Genomic DNA, 17,848 nt, shown 5'->3' on the forward strand with positions numbered 1-17,848 from the left:
AAGTATTTACGTATATTTTTGAACTAGTTTGATGTTGAAACATTGTTTGTTGATGTTAGGAACATTGTTGATTGAATTTATATAAGAAAATGATACGCTTGAAAGCGTGACCACCTCCAGTTACAGAGGAAACTCTGGCGAAATTTTTCCAGAAAATAACACTTAGAATTATTTTCATGGCAAGTGCTTAAAAATATCTTTTTTTTTTTAACTTGTTTTTTTCCCAAATAAATTTCGCCATGATTTTTATTACAAAATAACCAAGTGTCGGAGGTGGGATTTTCATAAATAAGACTTGTTAAATATATATTTAGTATATATTTTTTTTGTAGTAACACTTGTGTGATTTTTATGATTATTTTGTGAACTATACAAATATTATTTTTAGAATAAAAATAATATAACTCGTATACACTGAAAAGTAACGGCTCCAAAATAATACCAACGCCTTCACAATAAATATTTAAGTTACACCGGTATTATTAATACCACCCGAACCTTACAACGTAACTTACGTATTTTCAGAAAATACTCATAAGTGTGTATCTTGACAAGGATATTATTTTGGAAAATTATATGGAATAAAATATAATATTTTTGGGAAAAACATTTATATTTTGGAAGTAGAGCATTTTGGACGAATGAAGTCTTGGAATTATATAAACGCACATGTATTATAACCCCCATCCTTGGGAAGAATATAATTAATACATGATTAAGAAGTGTAAACACGAAATAGTTGTCTAACTATTTCCCAAAAACTTTAACCTTAAGCTAAGGCACGACCGTCCGTCTAATAGAAGTTAGTACGTGTAGGTCGTCGCACAACAGATTGTCTGGGAGATTACTTATTAGAGACGCACTTCGGTGAGTTCATGTCCCCCTTTTCTCTTAACTGTTTTCAGTTTTTAAACTGTGGGGGTGAAATACATGTTACTAAGATTACGAGTACTTTTACACATCGTATGATTAGCGTAAGGAGGGTTACTACTTAGATCATGTGAGTGAGTAGGCGGGAACCGAAGGCCATTAATCCTCAGTGTAGGACCGAGGGACAGTAGCGGTAGATCTATCTGGGTGTAGTGAGCCCAGCCCCAGGCCCAACAGTACGGACCTCGGGGTGACTTTGTACCCGGCGCAAAAATTTGCTAGGTTTGAATCTTCCTACTGCACTTCACACATATCAATGGCCTTGCAAACCATTGGTGATCTCTTTATTTCCTTATTTGCTACATACCAGGATTTTTATACTTACAAAGGTTTTTCATACTCACCTACACATGAACTCGCTCAACATTTTTGTTGATTTTTCCAACTTACATGTATTTCAGGGAGCTAAGGATCTGGCACGGTACGCTACGTTTTCACGCTGCGTTAGAGTTACGGGATCATCCACGTTTAGGGATTGCGACTTTTACATGGACTAGTCGCAAGTCTTAAACGGTGTTTTATTTTAAGTTTGTGGTTGCGTCTTAAGAACAATGTTTTTATTTTATAAGTGTTGTAAACTCGATGCATGTGTCAGCATTTCAAACAATGTTGTGGTATTCTGTTTTTAAGACTTTAACTAATGGATGATTCTGCATGGTTTTACTTTCATATAGCTTTGTTGTGATTAAAATTAACCCACGCTTCCGCAAAGCCAGGGTGTGACAAATATGCTGGAGACTTTTGTGGTCTGTGAAAACCACACACTTCGTTCCATAGAGGTAGTGTCTCCAGATTTTAAGTGCAAAAATCACAGCTCCTAATTCAAGATCATGAGTCGTATAGTTCTTCTCGTGAATTTTCAGCTGTCTAGACGCATAAGCTATGACTTTACCTCGTTGCATAAGAACGTAACCAAGTCCTAGATTCGACGCGTCACAATAGACAACAAAATCATCGTTTCCCTCAGGTAGAAATAGAACAGGAGCATCACAGAGCTTTCGTTTCAGCGTTTGGAACGCTTCTTCTTGCTTAGGTCCCCACTCAAAAGGCTTATTTTTCTAAGTCAAAGCAGTGAGTGGAACCGCGATCTTTGAAAAATTAGAAATGAATCGACGATAATAACCAGCAAGACCAAGAAATGATCGAATCTCTGTAGGTGTCGCCGGTGTATTCCAATCCTTAATAGCTGCTATTTTGCAAGGATCCACAAGGATACCCTGCTCATTGACTATATGACCCAAGAACCGAACTTCTTTAAGCCAAAATTCACACTTGGAGAATTTAGCAAAAAGTTGTTCCTTCTTTAGGAGTTCCAAGGTCAAACGAAGGTGTTACTCGAGATTTTGAATAAATGAGAATATCATCGATGAACATAATGATGAACTTATCTAAATAAGGTTTACAAACCCTATTCATTAAGTCCATGAAGATAGCTGGGGCATTTGTCAAACCGAAAGGCATGACAGTGAACTCGTAGTGCCCATATCTCGTACGAAATGCAGTTTTGGGAATATCTTCTTCGAGAGCACGAAGTTGATGATACCCAGATCGCAGATCGATCTTGGAAAAGCATGAAGCACCTTGCAGCTGGTCGAAGAGATCATCAATTCTAGGTAGGGGATATCGATTCTTGATGGTAAGCTTATTAAGCTCAGGATAATCGATACACATTCGAAAAGATCCATCTTTCTTTTTCACAAAGAGGACAGGAGCGCCCCATGGTGAAAAGCTCGGACGGATGAATCCTTTATCAGATAACTCTTGAAGCTGTTTCGATAACTCTTGCATCTCCGACAGTGCAAGACGATAAGGTGCTTTCGCAATCAGGTTGGCATTGGGTACAAGGTCAATATGAAACTCGACTTGACGAACTGGAGGCAAACCAGGCAGTTCATCGGGAAACACCTCTAGATAATCCCGAAAAATCAGAATATCCTGAAAACTCTTGCTCTTGCTTTTCTCCTCGGTGACATGTGCCAGGAAAGCAACATATCCTTTTCGCAAATAACTTTGGGCCTTTGTACACGACATAAGCTTCAAACCACCAGATGGCTTCTCGCCACGAACTTCCAGAATATCGCTAGACGGAAGAGGAATATGAACAATCTTATCGAAACAAACCACCTCAGCATTTGTTTGGTTAACCAATCCATCCCCACGATAATATTGAAACTCCCAAGTTGCATCAGCATGAGGTCAATGGGAAAAAGATTGTTATCAAGGTTTAACTGACAATTACGAATAACAGAATCGAGAACAAGAGGTTTACCAGTAGCAACTTCAACAGATAAGGGTTTCCTCAGTTTAGTTCTAGGTATCGCAAGCAAGGTTCAAAAGATAATGAAACAAAACTTCTATCGGCACCAGAATAAAAAAGAATAGATGCAGGTCGTTTGTTAACAAGAAACGTACCATTAACCACCTCGTTGTCAGCCCTCGGTTCGTTAGCATTCAGATTGTACGCTCGCCCACGAGCGGGATTCACATTGGCGTTGGCATTCACATTCAGGTTCGCGTTTGCATTCACCAGCCTCGGACAGTTGTTGCGGAAGTGACCAAACTCTCCACAATTGAAACATGAACCCGGTGGGAATCTAGCAGCATTCCCCTGAACTGGAGCTTGATTCTGAACAATCTGATTCTGACCCAAACGGCAGTTGTTGGCCAGATGCCCAAACTTACCACACGTTGTGCATTGCCTACAAGCTTGTTGTGCAACATGATGAGCGTTGCAGCGAGCACAATGAGGTGCGGTACCAGCATATGTTTTCTTCAAAGGTGGTTGAGTTGGTGGGTTCTGAGGGTTCTGAGCAGTAATTGCAATTCGCTTTCTCGACTTCTTCGATGACTCACCTTTCTTACCCTTACCCTTTTCCTTGACAGGTTTAGTCGACTTCTTCTTATCACCCTTGCAGGTAAGTTTACCCTTCCTAACTTGCGACTCAGTCAGGGTAGCAGATAACTCGATCGTGTGACGAAAAGTAGTAGGATTAACGCCAGTCATAATATCCTGTATGGAATCGGGTAAACCATCGATATACCTCTCTATTGCTTTCTCCAACGGGGTAACCATAGTAGGACACAAAAGACTGAGTTCCTCAAATCGATCCGTATACGCATGGTGTTCTCCCCCCATCTTGCTTGAGATCGTCAAACTCTCGTTCCAAAGCTCGAATTTCGTGACGGGGATAGAACTCTTTCATCATGAGAGCTCGAAGCTCTTCCCATGTTTGTGCCAATGCCACTTCGGCACCCCTATCGCTCATCACTCCGTTCCACCATGTAAGAGCACGCTTCTCAAATACACTTGATGCAAATTTAACCTTACTCCCATTCAGACACTGCACATGTCTGAATGTGCTTTCGATACTTTCGAACCATTGAAGGAGCGCAGTTGCTCCTTGCGACCCAGAAAACTTTAGCGGCTTAGCAGAATTGAAATTCTTGAAATTACATTGTGCATTGTTATTATTATTGTTGTTGTATAGCTCGTGGATTTGGGTCACCACGCCTGGAAGCACAGCAGCAATTTGCTGAGAGATAAGGGCTGCGACTTCTTCAGCAGTAAAAGATTGTGCATCACGTCAAGGAGGCATTGTCTAACAAGGAATTATGAGAAACGAGTGAGGTCGACAATTAGGAACAATGAGGTATTGAAAATATCGACGAAACATAAGGAAGGCGATCATTTGTTCGTTACCTCTAACAAACAAACGACACGCAGTGACCAATCAAAGTAATGAATCAAAATAATGTATCGCGAAGACCTGCTCGCCTATAAATGAATACTCATCCCAAGAGTTCCCAGGTAAGAGTGACGTGTCCGATTATGTGGATTTGTACGAACACTCTAGCCTTAGACAGAAAACTCAGGGTACATGCATTCACTCTTCCAGTTTGCACGTGTTCACATTATTTAGACCCAAACTCTGACGAGATTTTGAAAACTCAGAAGGCACTAAGCCAAAAATGAGTCAAACTGGAAGGGTTCAAAACCTTATAACAGAGGGTTCAAAACCTAGTAATCAATCATCCTAGAATAGATGATTAATTTTCGAAGCAGATCCGGATTTTGTTTTTAAAATCTAAATGCAAATCAACTTGCATTGGGGTCCTAGAAAGTTATAGTCTAGGTCAAAACATTACTAATAACCTAATTCCCTATAACCATTGGCTCTGATACCAACTTCTTCTGTCACACCCCGACCACGTAAAACAGCAAATCCTGGCGGAAACGTCGGGGAGTGTTGTAACAGAATTATTGTTTCAAACCATGGATACAAAGAGTTTCATTTTATTAAATATTAAACATTGTCTTAAAGTAAAACAAGCAAGTCAAACATAGTCTATTATCGTTATTAAATCACTAAGGCCTCGTCCAGTCCTAAGTGAGCATGCATCCTATTCGCAATCAACATTAAGCAACATCACCTGAAACATATGTAAAAACAAAGTCAGCAAAGAAATGCGGGCGAGCACATAGTTTTTGTGTGAGTGTCAGATTCATGGCTTGTTTACATGTTGGGATACCTCGTACAACTTCGTTAATCGATATTAGAAACCTTGTTTTGTAAAATGTTTGTATTGTAAAATGAATAACCAAGTCAAAACAGATTTGGTTATAATTTATAAACCTCGATGCCATGAATCTTAACCCAAAACATTTGTTTTCGTAAACCAAATCGTAAATCGTTCTCGTAGTAAAACTCGTATGGTTTATATAGTTTCGCAAACCTCGTTGTGTGACATTGTTTAACTCATTCTCGTTATAGATCATCGTTCATTTGTTTAAATCGTTCATAATCATTCAATCGTTCAAAATCGTTCTCGTACAAATCGTTCTCGTACAAATCGTTCTCGTTTTAATTGTGAAAACTACTTTTCGTCGTCTCGCTAATAATATTCAAACCTTTGAGACTCATTCATCGTTCCACTCGTTCAACTCGTATTAACAAACCACCAAAGGGTAAGTTAACAATCATCAGATTCAGTCATTACCCACCTCACCCACACATAACCATGGGTGCGGTCTAATAACGGGATTTGTCAGATCCTATGGTACCATAACCTAATACTGGTCGGCTTGATCAATGCTAATGAATGTCATTCGTTATGTAACTATAACCAACAAGTTCATTCTCATTATCGAAATCGTTACTAGTTTAGTATAAACCATCTTAATCGTTTTTGAAACCATCGTTAAAATATCGAAATCGTTCTGATACATATGAATCACCCCAAAACAATCGAAAACAGTAAAAAGAGGGGATCTATGTACTCACCTTTGGGTGCGTTTTTATATGTTCACACAATCCCTCAAATTGTTTATTCGTCCTAAATTAAATAAGAATGATTTAATAATCAAAACCCACAAAAATTCATAAGTTTCTCCAATACTTAGAATTTTCACATAACTTTGAGATTTCTCGAAAAGTTATTATTTTTTATTATATTGGTGTATTTGTATATACATACTCAAGCGTAATACACATAATCTTGTCAAGTATTATCATGTCAACATACAAATATTGAAAAAAACACATAACACATTGTAACACATAAAATAACCCATGAACAACCCATTCTAGTGTATGTTGAAAAACACTTATTTTAGCGATTCGGTAACATTTTTGAGCGTCGGAAGTCACGTATGACCAACCAAACACCAAGTAAACTTAATAGAAGTTAAAATACTAATTTTTATATCAAAAATATCAGTTTACTTACTGATCTAAAACAGTTTTATAAAAATCCTCCGAAAAGGCGATTTTTAACCGTTTTACCGCATAGTTTTGCATCAAACATTACCCGAACCATCCCAAATCGAAACGTCTTGAAATTTTAATATAACCCATGTTATTTACTGAATAAAATAGTGGTTATACTCATGATAGTGCAGGTCTTACATAAAGCACATAAATCATGCGAATTTCACATATTTTACCACTTTTTAAGCTATATGTACAACATGCAAAGCTATCAAACCTATGTCAAAAATTTATGCCATTATGTTATACCAAATAATGTTATTTTTAGTGTTTATAACCTGTTCAAAAAACACTTTTGTCATACAACCGTTTTTTTATCACTTCTTGAGCTTTAAATCAACATGTATTCTCATGTACAAGTGCCTAAAGCACACTATCATATCAACATCATTTTGTATGAATCTAAATGCATCAAATATATAACTCATTCATGTTTATTTGCTGATGTAATTTACATTTATCATATCATGCTTAGATCATTTAACACTTGCATTTTATCCATCATTCAAGAACAAGTAACAACATAAACAAGTACTTATCAAGAAACCAAACTTCAAAACTCATACACACATATATATATGTACGGTTATATACATACATATACACCACCATTTTTACTTGTATCAAGACTCATTTCATTTTAGATTTCAAGTTTGTGAAAATTCCAAGATTTAAGAGAAACTTCAAATCATCAAGAACAACCAAGAATCAAGAGTATGATTTAAACATAAATGTAATACCTTCTAGATTCAAGTAAGTTGTTGGATGAGATTTTGATGATAGGAAGCTTGAAATCACTTGAATGCACCTTGGAAACACCTTTGGATCTTCACACTAACTTGAATTTAGCTTGAAATGGTGTTGAATTCTCAAGAACACGATTGAAGGTTTGAAGATGGAGAGAGAGAGAGGTGTGGACGGTTTGGGAGAGAGGAGAGAGAAGGATTTTGAGTGGTCTTGTTGAGTGAGAAATGATCTTGGAAAGATTATATAGAAGATATGGAAGATATTCATAGATTACATGCACCAACATTTGGCCAAACAAGATCAAATAGAATCTTGTAAAAATCTAGAAAATATTTTGGTGGGGCCACACATAAGTGACCGTAAATTTGAAGGGGGGAGGGGGTCCAAGTGTAATTTTGATGGTAAATTAGTTAAAACAGATATTTACTGAATACCGGGTATTTTATCTAGCGTTTAAATCCCGGTTTATGGCGTTCTAAATTATTTTTATTATTCTATAAAAATAAACCCGCCAAAATATTACTGAAATAAATTTCAGTTCCCGAGATTTGGCTGCGTTGCCTGCATTTTGCAGTAGAAGCACTGTGTCGCGCAGAAACACGCGGTACGCGCTTAAGCTTGAAAAATAACGTTTTTAAGCTTTTTAATTTATTTTTCAACACGGACCTGATTAAAAATAAAATTTTAATCATAACAGAATATTTTTGGGATTTAAATACCATCCGGGCGGTCACCAACATTCGTTTCGCAGTTTTGTCGTAACTAGTTCTCTAGTTCAGTTAAACATGTTTTTGCCATACTGAATCCTTCGAAACTTATTTCTAAGTTATGTAAAGGATATTCAGGGTATGTTTGGCTTACGTCACAGTTCCGGAGTGTACGTCGCGTTAAACTGATTGCGTTTACGCACCAGTTTGCGTGTAACCTTCCAGAAAGCGATTTAAAGCTTGAAATCGGAATCGAATCAAATAGTAAATTCATCACACACAATAACACATATAATAACACCAAAGCACATTGTTTTATTGACAATCAACATTGTTTTACATTATAAAATGATTACAGAACACAGTTGTCACACTTGTTTCTCCCCGTATACTAGCAAATGTTCTCCATCGGGCAGGGGGATGCGTATGATCTTCTCATGACATATGACTTCGGCTCGATTATCGGATAACCAATCCATACCAATAACGACATCGAAACTACCTAACAGAACTGGTAAGAGATCTATGTTGAACTTTCGTTCACCCAGTTCTAAGGTGCATTTCTTTATGATTTCACCTGACTCAACCAAGTCCCCATTGGCTAATTCAATCGAGTACGGAATATCTAATTTACTCAATTCTACCCCATGTATGTTTCTAAATTCTTTAGAAATAAAGCTATAATCAGCTCCAGTATCGAAAAGAATAGATGCGAAGTGATTATTGATAGGGAACGTACCGGTGACCACATTCGGGTCCTGCCGAGCATCCTTAGCTCCAATTACGAATGCCCTTCCCCGGGCTTGGATTTCTTTCGGGCAATCCTTCTTAAAGTGCCCTTTGTCACCACAGTTTAAGCAACCCTGATCCTTGGTATTCGTACCCCGGCACGCTTCGGTGCGGTGCCCATACTTATTACATTTGTTACACCTGGGGCCACGACACTCCCCATAATGGTGGAAGGGGCATTTATTGCACTTTGGTGCAGTTCCAGTGTAAGATTTCTTGTCGGGGTTGCTTGGGGTAGTGGTAACATATGCCTTCGCCTCTTTGAATTCTTTCGAGTTTTGCCCCTTGTTGTTATTGTTCTTCCCCCGAGAACCTTTCTTGAAATGGGAGAACTTCCTTTTGTTGGAACTCGAAGTCTCCACAGTGGTTTCCTTTTTGTTCACCCCAGACTCATCAAACTTTCCTTGACGTAGTGCCTCCTTAGTAAGTGCTACAGCCAAATCAATTGCTTCGCCGATCTCCGTGGGCTTAGAAGTAGTAACCAGACTTAGTATTTGGGGGGCAAGTCCCCAGATGTACCTCTCGATTCTCTTGTATTCGGGATCCACCAAGTATGGAACTACACGAGATAAATCATGGAATCGCTGCGTGTAGCCCGCAATATCCGCACCAATCATTTTCAAATTCCAGAATTCCGTTTCTAACTTCTGAATTTCCGACCTTGAGCAATACTTTTTCCTCATCAATTCTTTTAGTTCCTCCCAGGTCAGGCCGTATGCAGCAGTTTCGCCTTTAGTTTGGACCTGGAGGTTCCACCAAGATAGTGCCCCATCAATGAAGAGTCCAGTGACATAAGTAACCCTTTGTTCAGCAGGGCACTTGCTCATTCAAATGACTGAGTCGGTCTTCTCAGTACAGCGAACAAAGGAAACAGCACCTCCCGTACCGTCAAAATTTAGAGGTTTGCAGTCTAAGAACTGCTTATAAGTGCAACCTGAAATTATCGTATGCACAAATTCAAGAGTGGGTATCAAGAGCACGATTAGAATAGATGAGAGTATCGCGTAGGTTAAAGATTAACCAAGCATTACCAGTTGGATGGTTGCCTCCAGAAGTACCTCCTGTTCCACCGCTTTGTTTCGTGCGGTTGGCTTCGTATTGGGCTATTGCCTGCGAGATACGTTCATTCAACTCTTCTTGTGTCGTCGGTAGCGGGTTAGTGTTCGTTCTTCCACGGCGAGGAAACATTGTCTTCTAGATAAAATATCGATCTCCATTAGACAAGTATTTAATAATAAATATTGTTAAGTATATATATATAAACACATCGGGTTTATATAGATAAGAAATGCATACACACGTATACATGACATAACCACACAATTGCAAGCATGCATAAACACAATGTCATCACAATTTTCGTGTAACTCAACATGTAGAAAAACACCACGCCATAACATAACATCAACCATAAGTCCACCATGTCATAACAATATCAACCACAATATCATCATATCACCATAATATCAACCACAACATAAAAGAAATACAATGTGAAATACAGAAAACATACTTTTATACATAACGACAACTTGTTACATTTGTTCATGAAGATCAAAAGGACTTAGGGATACAAACCCCTAGTCTGTACAAGTTACAATACAAAGTAAGATTTCTACTACATTGTATCTTCAGGCCTTCAAGTTGCCTTCCAAAAGTCTTGATCTTTATAAGCCTTGGTCTTCACAAAAGTGATAGTCTCCCCAAAAGATAGCTATATACATACGACTAACATAAGACCAACATACAACTGACAGACTACTAGCGTGGAGATGGCGGGGGTGGTGACTGTGGTAGTGGTGGTGGTGATGGAGGGGGTGACACTGGTAATGGTGGCAGTGGTGATGCAGGTGGTGGTGGTGTGATAGCGGCCCTGACCGCAGCTAGCTGGGCATCAAGCTCTTGAGTCCTACGGAAGAGTATGGAAAACTGGATGTCGTAGGATATCATCCTATCCTCCATGGTAGTCGGAGGGAAGTGAGAATGATGATAAGGGTCCGAAGGGTCCATGCCCGGTGGGGGTATCCTGGCATATAATCTAGCATAGTCGGAGGCAAGTCCGACGGGCTGAGATGGTCCCGCAACATAGGGGTCCTGGGGTGTATGAGATAACGACTGATATGATGACGGTCCAGACTGGTAATGAGGTGGGGGATACATGGAGTGTGGAAATCCTGGTAGGTGCATGTGGTCAGTAGTGGGGGTAGGTGGTACAGTAGCATGGGTGGGTAGTACAGTATCAGGGGATGATGCAGGGGTGTGAGTAGAGGGAGCAATACTAGATGCGGTAGATGAAATATCAACAACAGACACGACCGGAGAGGGTAACTCAAGTATAACAACATCATGAATCTCTCCGTCACCTGACTCATTGTCAATGTGCTCAACATGTATCCAGGGATGTCGACATCATCATCGTCCTCGAGATCAACAAGTGGGATAACGGCTAGCGGTACTGCTAAATGCACGATCATATGCTCACATTCCGGGTGGCCGTAAATAATCACATCATGAAGTGGCTGTTGCATAGCCAATACGTTGTCCTCAGGTGAGTGGGATCCTCAACGGGATCAATGAGAGCGAATTGTTGGAAATCATCCAACATATCATCATCATCTGAAAAGTCCTCATGCTCGGTCTCGTCATCCGACGAAATGATAATGGCATCCGGTTCGTAGTCGTCATCCGATACTAACGACATCAGGTCGATCTCAGAACTGTCCGTCGAAGAAGACATGGTCCTGGCAAATACTCCGTACAATATGCATATATGTTTGTTAGAAAATGTACCATTACTTATGATATGTTCCATGCAATCACTATATATCTCATGCAATGTTTTGTTCTCATGTTTCACATGTAAGCCTTAGTGTTTTCAAGTCTATCCTTATAGACTACCCATGTATTGATTCTCATTCGTTACTTATGATTGAGCCCGCGTGATAGATCCTCATGTTATAGTGACACAATGAAAACCTTTTGTCATTTTTGTCATACTTTTGAAATCACTTTTGTAATGTTATCGACTTGTTTTCATGTGAGAGCCCTTCGGTGATTGTAGACCAAACTTTAATAAAAGTTTTTCCCCGGTTCACTACAATCGGAGCTCTGATACCAATCTGTCACACCCTGCTAGTAGCGGAAGCGTATTGTGCGTGACGTAAGAAAGGTAATCATTTCATCCAAACGAGTAAACACATAAACCACAACGATGCCATAGGTATAATGATTTTAACAAAAGATCACAAGTTTTCCAACATAGTTTCAAGTTTACCAACGTTCACAACATTACACATGACATAGATTAAGTTATATTACACAACACAAAAGCTAGTTTTTAACATAAATCATAGTGAGGTTTTGTCCCCTATATACCCATACGAAGTTGGGATATAAACGAAAAACCCTCCAAAAGTGGCCATCGTTGTCATTGACTTTCTCGTTACCCGTAGTGTATCACCAGCTCAAGATCTGTTTCCTGAAATACATGTAGTTTTAAAAAGTCAACAAAAGTTGAGCGATTTCATGCAGTTATTGTTATCATATGAAATCTCATAAATGTTATCTTGTAATCATGGTATGTTCTGATTCATACATGGAGTCTGTTTAAGGATCTATCAGTGGGTAGCGAGCCCCCTGACAAAATGTACCATAAGTAAATAACCAAACCGAGAACACTTTGTTATCATTTGGGATCACAAAAGCACTCCACGGTTAACAACTAGGAGTGGGGCGTGCCTCAAGCCCAATAGATCTACACATTTTGCACCTTGGTCACTATGTGATTAATGGTTACTAATGTTATCATCCTACTTATGCACATTGATCATGTTATCTTCTACTCCGTAACTAACATACCAATAGTTTAGCATGTATTTCCCCTCGATGTTTTTGAAAACAAAACATTGAAATCAGTGAAAGGAGGGACATGAACTCACAAGTTTGCGTTCCATGTATTATGATATCGAAGTGAGCGTTCGTACGTGTCAATAACCTACATGTGTACTAATCTTGTTAGACACTAGGTCTTTCGGACCTCGTACAAGTTGTTCATCTTGAATTCTTTATTATGTTCTCGTTTGTCATCTTTGGAACAACTTTTTATTTTTAGAGCGTTGGTAGTTTACTCGCTCGATTGTTATATGTATTGAATTCATAAGTGTATCCATGTATTCTATGTGTCTTGAATTATGTGTGAACGGGCTTCGCCCTTCACATGTCCTCGTGCTCCGCACGCATGTCATTGAGCCTTTGCTCATGTCATTGGGCCGAGCCCATGTCATTTATGTTATCGTATCTAGACCATGTTTTAATGTTATTGGGCTGAGCCCATGTCATTAGGCCGAGCCCATGTTATCTATGTTATTGGGCCTAACCCATGTTTTATTGTTATTGGGCCGAGCCCATGTTATATCGTCATTGGGCCGAGCCCATGTTATATTGTCATTAGGCCCTAGCCCATGTATTAAGGAATTTGGGCCTAGCCCAGCTTTGATAGGCCCAATTCTAACTTTATGAGTCCATTAACATAATCTTGCAATTTTTTACCAAAATGTTACCAGGTAGTAAACTTTAAATAAGTTCATTTTTCCTATAAAATAATACTTGGTAATTTGTATAGTTTTCGACTTTCCGGATTCTTGTTATCGATCGTTTAGATATGTGCTCGTTTTAATGTCTAAAATATGTTATTTTAGACTCGAATTTGTAGTCACTTGTTCACGATGTCGATACGTCCAATTTGTTGTCGTCAAGTGTTATGTATTTCCATTTCGGCCATTTTATTTAATTGTCTGATTTACTAGCATTTCTTAGACCATGTAGGAACATGTATGTGTATTTATTTTGAACACCCTATAGGTATCTAATACATACACATATAACACATATTACATGCACTTGACAAGTTTAAAAAAATATATATATAATTTTTACCAAAAATAATAAATACATATATGGTTACATTTTTAACCATTTATTTTTGTAAAAGAATAAGTTTAAGTCCATAAAACTTATTGAATATTTAAGACTTAAATATTATCATTAGGGTTTACCAAAATGACGTTTATGACCACTAATCGCGTTTAACATTGTTAATTACCCTTTAATCCCCTCTTTAATCGCGATTAGATTTTTAGAAAATTCGCCATAGTTTCCCCTAAAACTATAACGTTTCCCACGTTATAAAAACGCGTTTAAACCATGTTTAAACCCATAATCATAATCAATTTCCAAATCAAGTTTCATTATCCTAACTTTACATGCATGATATCATACATTTTAACCCTCATTTCCATGAACTTTATAAGTGTATTTTTTTAACCACTTGTTTATAACAAATAATCTTCACATTTTAACTAGACTTTTAAAGACATCTTTTTTGTCATAAGTTCAAATCAAGTTTTCCCACTTTAACCCCTTTGATTACTAGACCTTTTTATGGCGATGTTTCATAAAAATCAAGTTATTAAACTTCACTTGTAAGAACAAAGCTTAATAAACTTCCAAAATTTAGTGTTAAACCCATTTAAACACTCGTTTCTTTATGTAATCTAAAAATTATGTAATTAGTTCATGAAAGTGAGGATGATGATCTTTCAAGATTTAAACATATCCATGTTTAAATCATATATTTATGTTCATCATGGTAAGATGAACACTAATCTTGAATACTACAAGAATATACCCACAAGATCATCATAAACATAAACTTTAACTCACTAATATTAACAAAATCAACAGACACAACATGATCATACAAACTAACTACACTAATCTACACATATCAACACATAATATAGTTAGATTTAGTGTTTATTAGCTTTGAGATTAGGGTTTTTGTTTATGTTTAACTTTAATTTCAAGATAATCAACTTGTACTTTTGAGATTCACTAGTGATAAGAAGCTTAAAAATGGTGATTAGAAGACTTACAATATTGCACAAGCTAAATAAGAAAATAAGAAGAATATTAAGCTCCAAGAAGACTCCTAATGATGCTCCATGTATGCTCCAAGTGTGTGTGATCTTAGAATGGCTAGATTATGGTGGAAATATGAAGTAAATGAAAGTTTAAAGGTGGTTTGTGGGGGGGGGGGCTATGGCTGCCGTAAGTTAGGGGGTGTTGGGAGGAGGTTTTGGTGTTTCCTTAGATGGTAGATAAGTGATAGAATGGATAGGTTCAACAAGTATGGTATGATGATGTTTATGTACAAAATATTAAACAAGAAATCTAACATGACCATCCCTAAATCTATCAATTATCAAACATGATCAAGAGATGGGGCCCACCAAATTTTCGGCCATAATGACCATGGGGGGAGGGGTATTTTGTAAATATTTTATAAAAACTTACTAAAAATGAAGATATTTTGGTAATTAGGCAAAGTATGGTGATTACGGTTAATCTTTCACCATTAGGGGGTAATTAGTGTTTTGAAACCAAAATTAATATTAACTAGTTCACCAAGCTAGTAAAAATCATGTTCTGATGCCTTGGATGCCTTTCGTTCGGTCGTCGGTGGGTTTATGGCACTTTTGTGGCGTACCGACGGACGTTGTCGCAAGATGTTATTTCACGTCTAAGTGATGTATAAAGCAATTCCGAGTTCCAAATTTGGCTTAAATAGTTCACTAGAGTTGTCATTTGGTTGTTATAATGGCGGAAATATCGCTTGCTAGTTCGTCAGTTCGCTAACGGACTAGTTTAGTGCATAGCGATATAATATCGGAAGCTTATGATTTGAGACACCCCGTTATCATACTTATATTGTGTTCATATGATTGATATCATTTGTCATAATTCAGAGTTCCGGAAATGCTAAGTTATAGTTTCGGACGAGTTAAAATGTCATATTTTTAGTCGAAACGGACATTTTTGCAATTAGGACGTTATACCGGAAGGTCTTGTATCTTTGCAAGATATGCTTTCGTATTATTGTTTTCTTATTATAATGGACTCAGTTATGTTATCCGTGTGTCGTTTTTCAGTGTTTCGTTCTGTTTTCACGGTTTTGCTGGCATGAATAGTGTAACCGTGAATAGTGCGCGCAACACTTTCTACCAACACTTTTAGGACATTGTTTGGCTGGTTTCGAAATACGACGAAAACCAACATATGTTTTAGCATTGCTTTCTTGTCCTAACTCTGTTATCTGATTTACGACACAGTTACGTAATTAAATTACGCTAAATGCATGAGATTATGAAATAAAAATAATGATTAGTTTGTACAGAATTATCGGTTATTTGCCAGTTGTCACAGATTTTACCATAGATTTACACTTAAATGAGTGTATTTGGCTAAGCTTTAGCTTCCCAAGATGTAGATCTGAATATCTCACACTCACCAAGTGTTTAATCCAAGGAAAAAGTGTTCTAAACTCGATTTTTACACTAAAACGGACCAAAACAAACATATGTTTCGTTCACTGGATAGTGGAACGAGGTGGTTTCGAAACCGTCATGAAAAGCACTTGAAAACACATCCGATTCAGGTGAAAACACAGCTCCGAACGCCAAAAATAGCCACTTATGCGAGCCAGACTGGTTTGTACGAAGCCCGGCTTTGTACGAAGGCACCGGCTTCGTACAGCCCAGCCTATGCTCCCACATGTGACTGAACAGTTCAAAAGACCTCTCCGGCTCTAAGTTTAATCAGTAGCTTGAGGCTGGAGGGATGAACACTCGATTTCCTGAAGAAAGACGCGAAGAACACTCGATTTTGGACACGGAAACAAGCCACTAGTATGAAAGCACTGGCTTCGTATGAAAGCATTGCCTTCGTACAAAGGTTCTGTTTTCCCACTCGACACTTCAATTCAACCGTTTCAGCACTTTGGAAGACTTATGCACTTTTGTTCCTGTACAAATGCTGACCCAGCGCTCTCTCCACTCCATTCCAGACCGTGTTTACTGGTAAACACGCACAGTGAGTATACTTGAACCTTTTTCGCTTAACGTGTGACACCTGTGTCACTGTGACCGTCGAACAAGTGCCAAACCAATGAAATTTTGTGTTTCATATTTGGGATTTGTGAAAATATGTGTATCATTTGCACATATCAATTCTTGTTCGATTTCGGGCTTTAAATCGCTTTCTGGAAGGTTATACGCGATCTGATGCATAAATATAACCAGTTTAATGCAACAAACACTCCGGAATAGTGACATAGGCTTAACATACCTTAAATAACCTTTACATAACTTAGAAATAAGTTTTGGATGGTTTGGTATGCCGAAATCAAGTTTATTCGCTTACAGGGACTAAATTCGACAAACTGCAAAAGTATGCCGATTTGTACTGTAATGAACAATCCGGAACTTGATCATAAGTTAAACATACCATATATAACCTAAACATGGCTTAGAAATAAGCTTTGATAGGTTCGGTGTGTGAAAACATGCTTATATGATCTTACAGGGACTAAAAGTGTCAAAAACGGCGTAAGTTTGCATTTTCTCGCATATCTTACGTTCTGACCACATCTGGACATCCAAAATTTTTGTACACATTAAAATATTTTTATTTTAGTGATTGGCATGATAAAATTCCATTCGTCGCTTAATTTGGACCGTTTTTGCGTTCGTTACGACTTCCGTCGTAATTAACCGAACAACGCGATCGTACGACCAAACGAACCGACATCCAAGATGTTTTTGAGTATGTTTTGAGTTCTCTATACTTTAACTTCATTTTAGAGCCTTGAAATGAGGTTAACGAGGCTTAAACGTGTCAAAAATGAGCCGAAATGCAAGTTTTGCAAGTTCAGGGGCTAAATTGTCATTTTTGAAAGTTGCTGGTCTGCATGTCCCTTACGAACCGTATGGACATGTACTTACAGTCCGTAAGCAGTCCCCAGATCAGCAGAATTGCAGAAACACTGAATCTGGTCATTTCCTCTTGTTC

This window comes from Helianthus annuus, chromosome 9, assembly GCF_002127325.2.
Source record: "Helianthus annuus cultivar XRQ/B chromosome 9, HanXRQr2.0-SUNRISE, whole genome shotgun sequence".
In the NCBI taxonomy this organism is placed as follows: domain Eukaryota; kingdom Viridiplantae; phylum Streptophyta; class Magnoliopsida; order Asterales; family Asteraceae; genus Helianthus; species Helianthus annuus.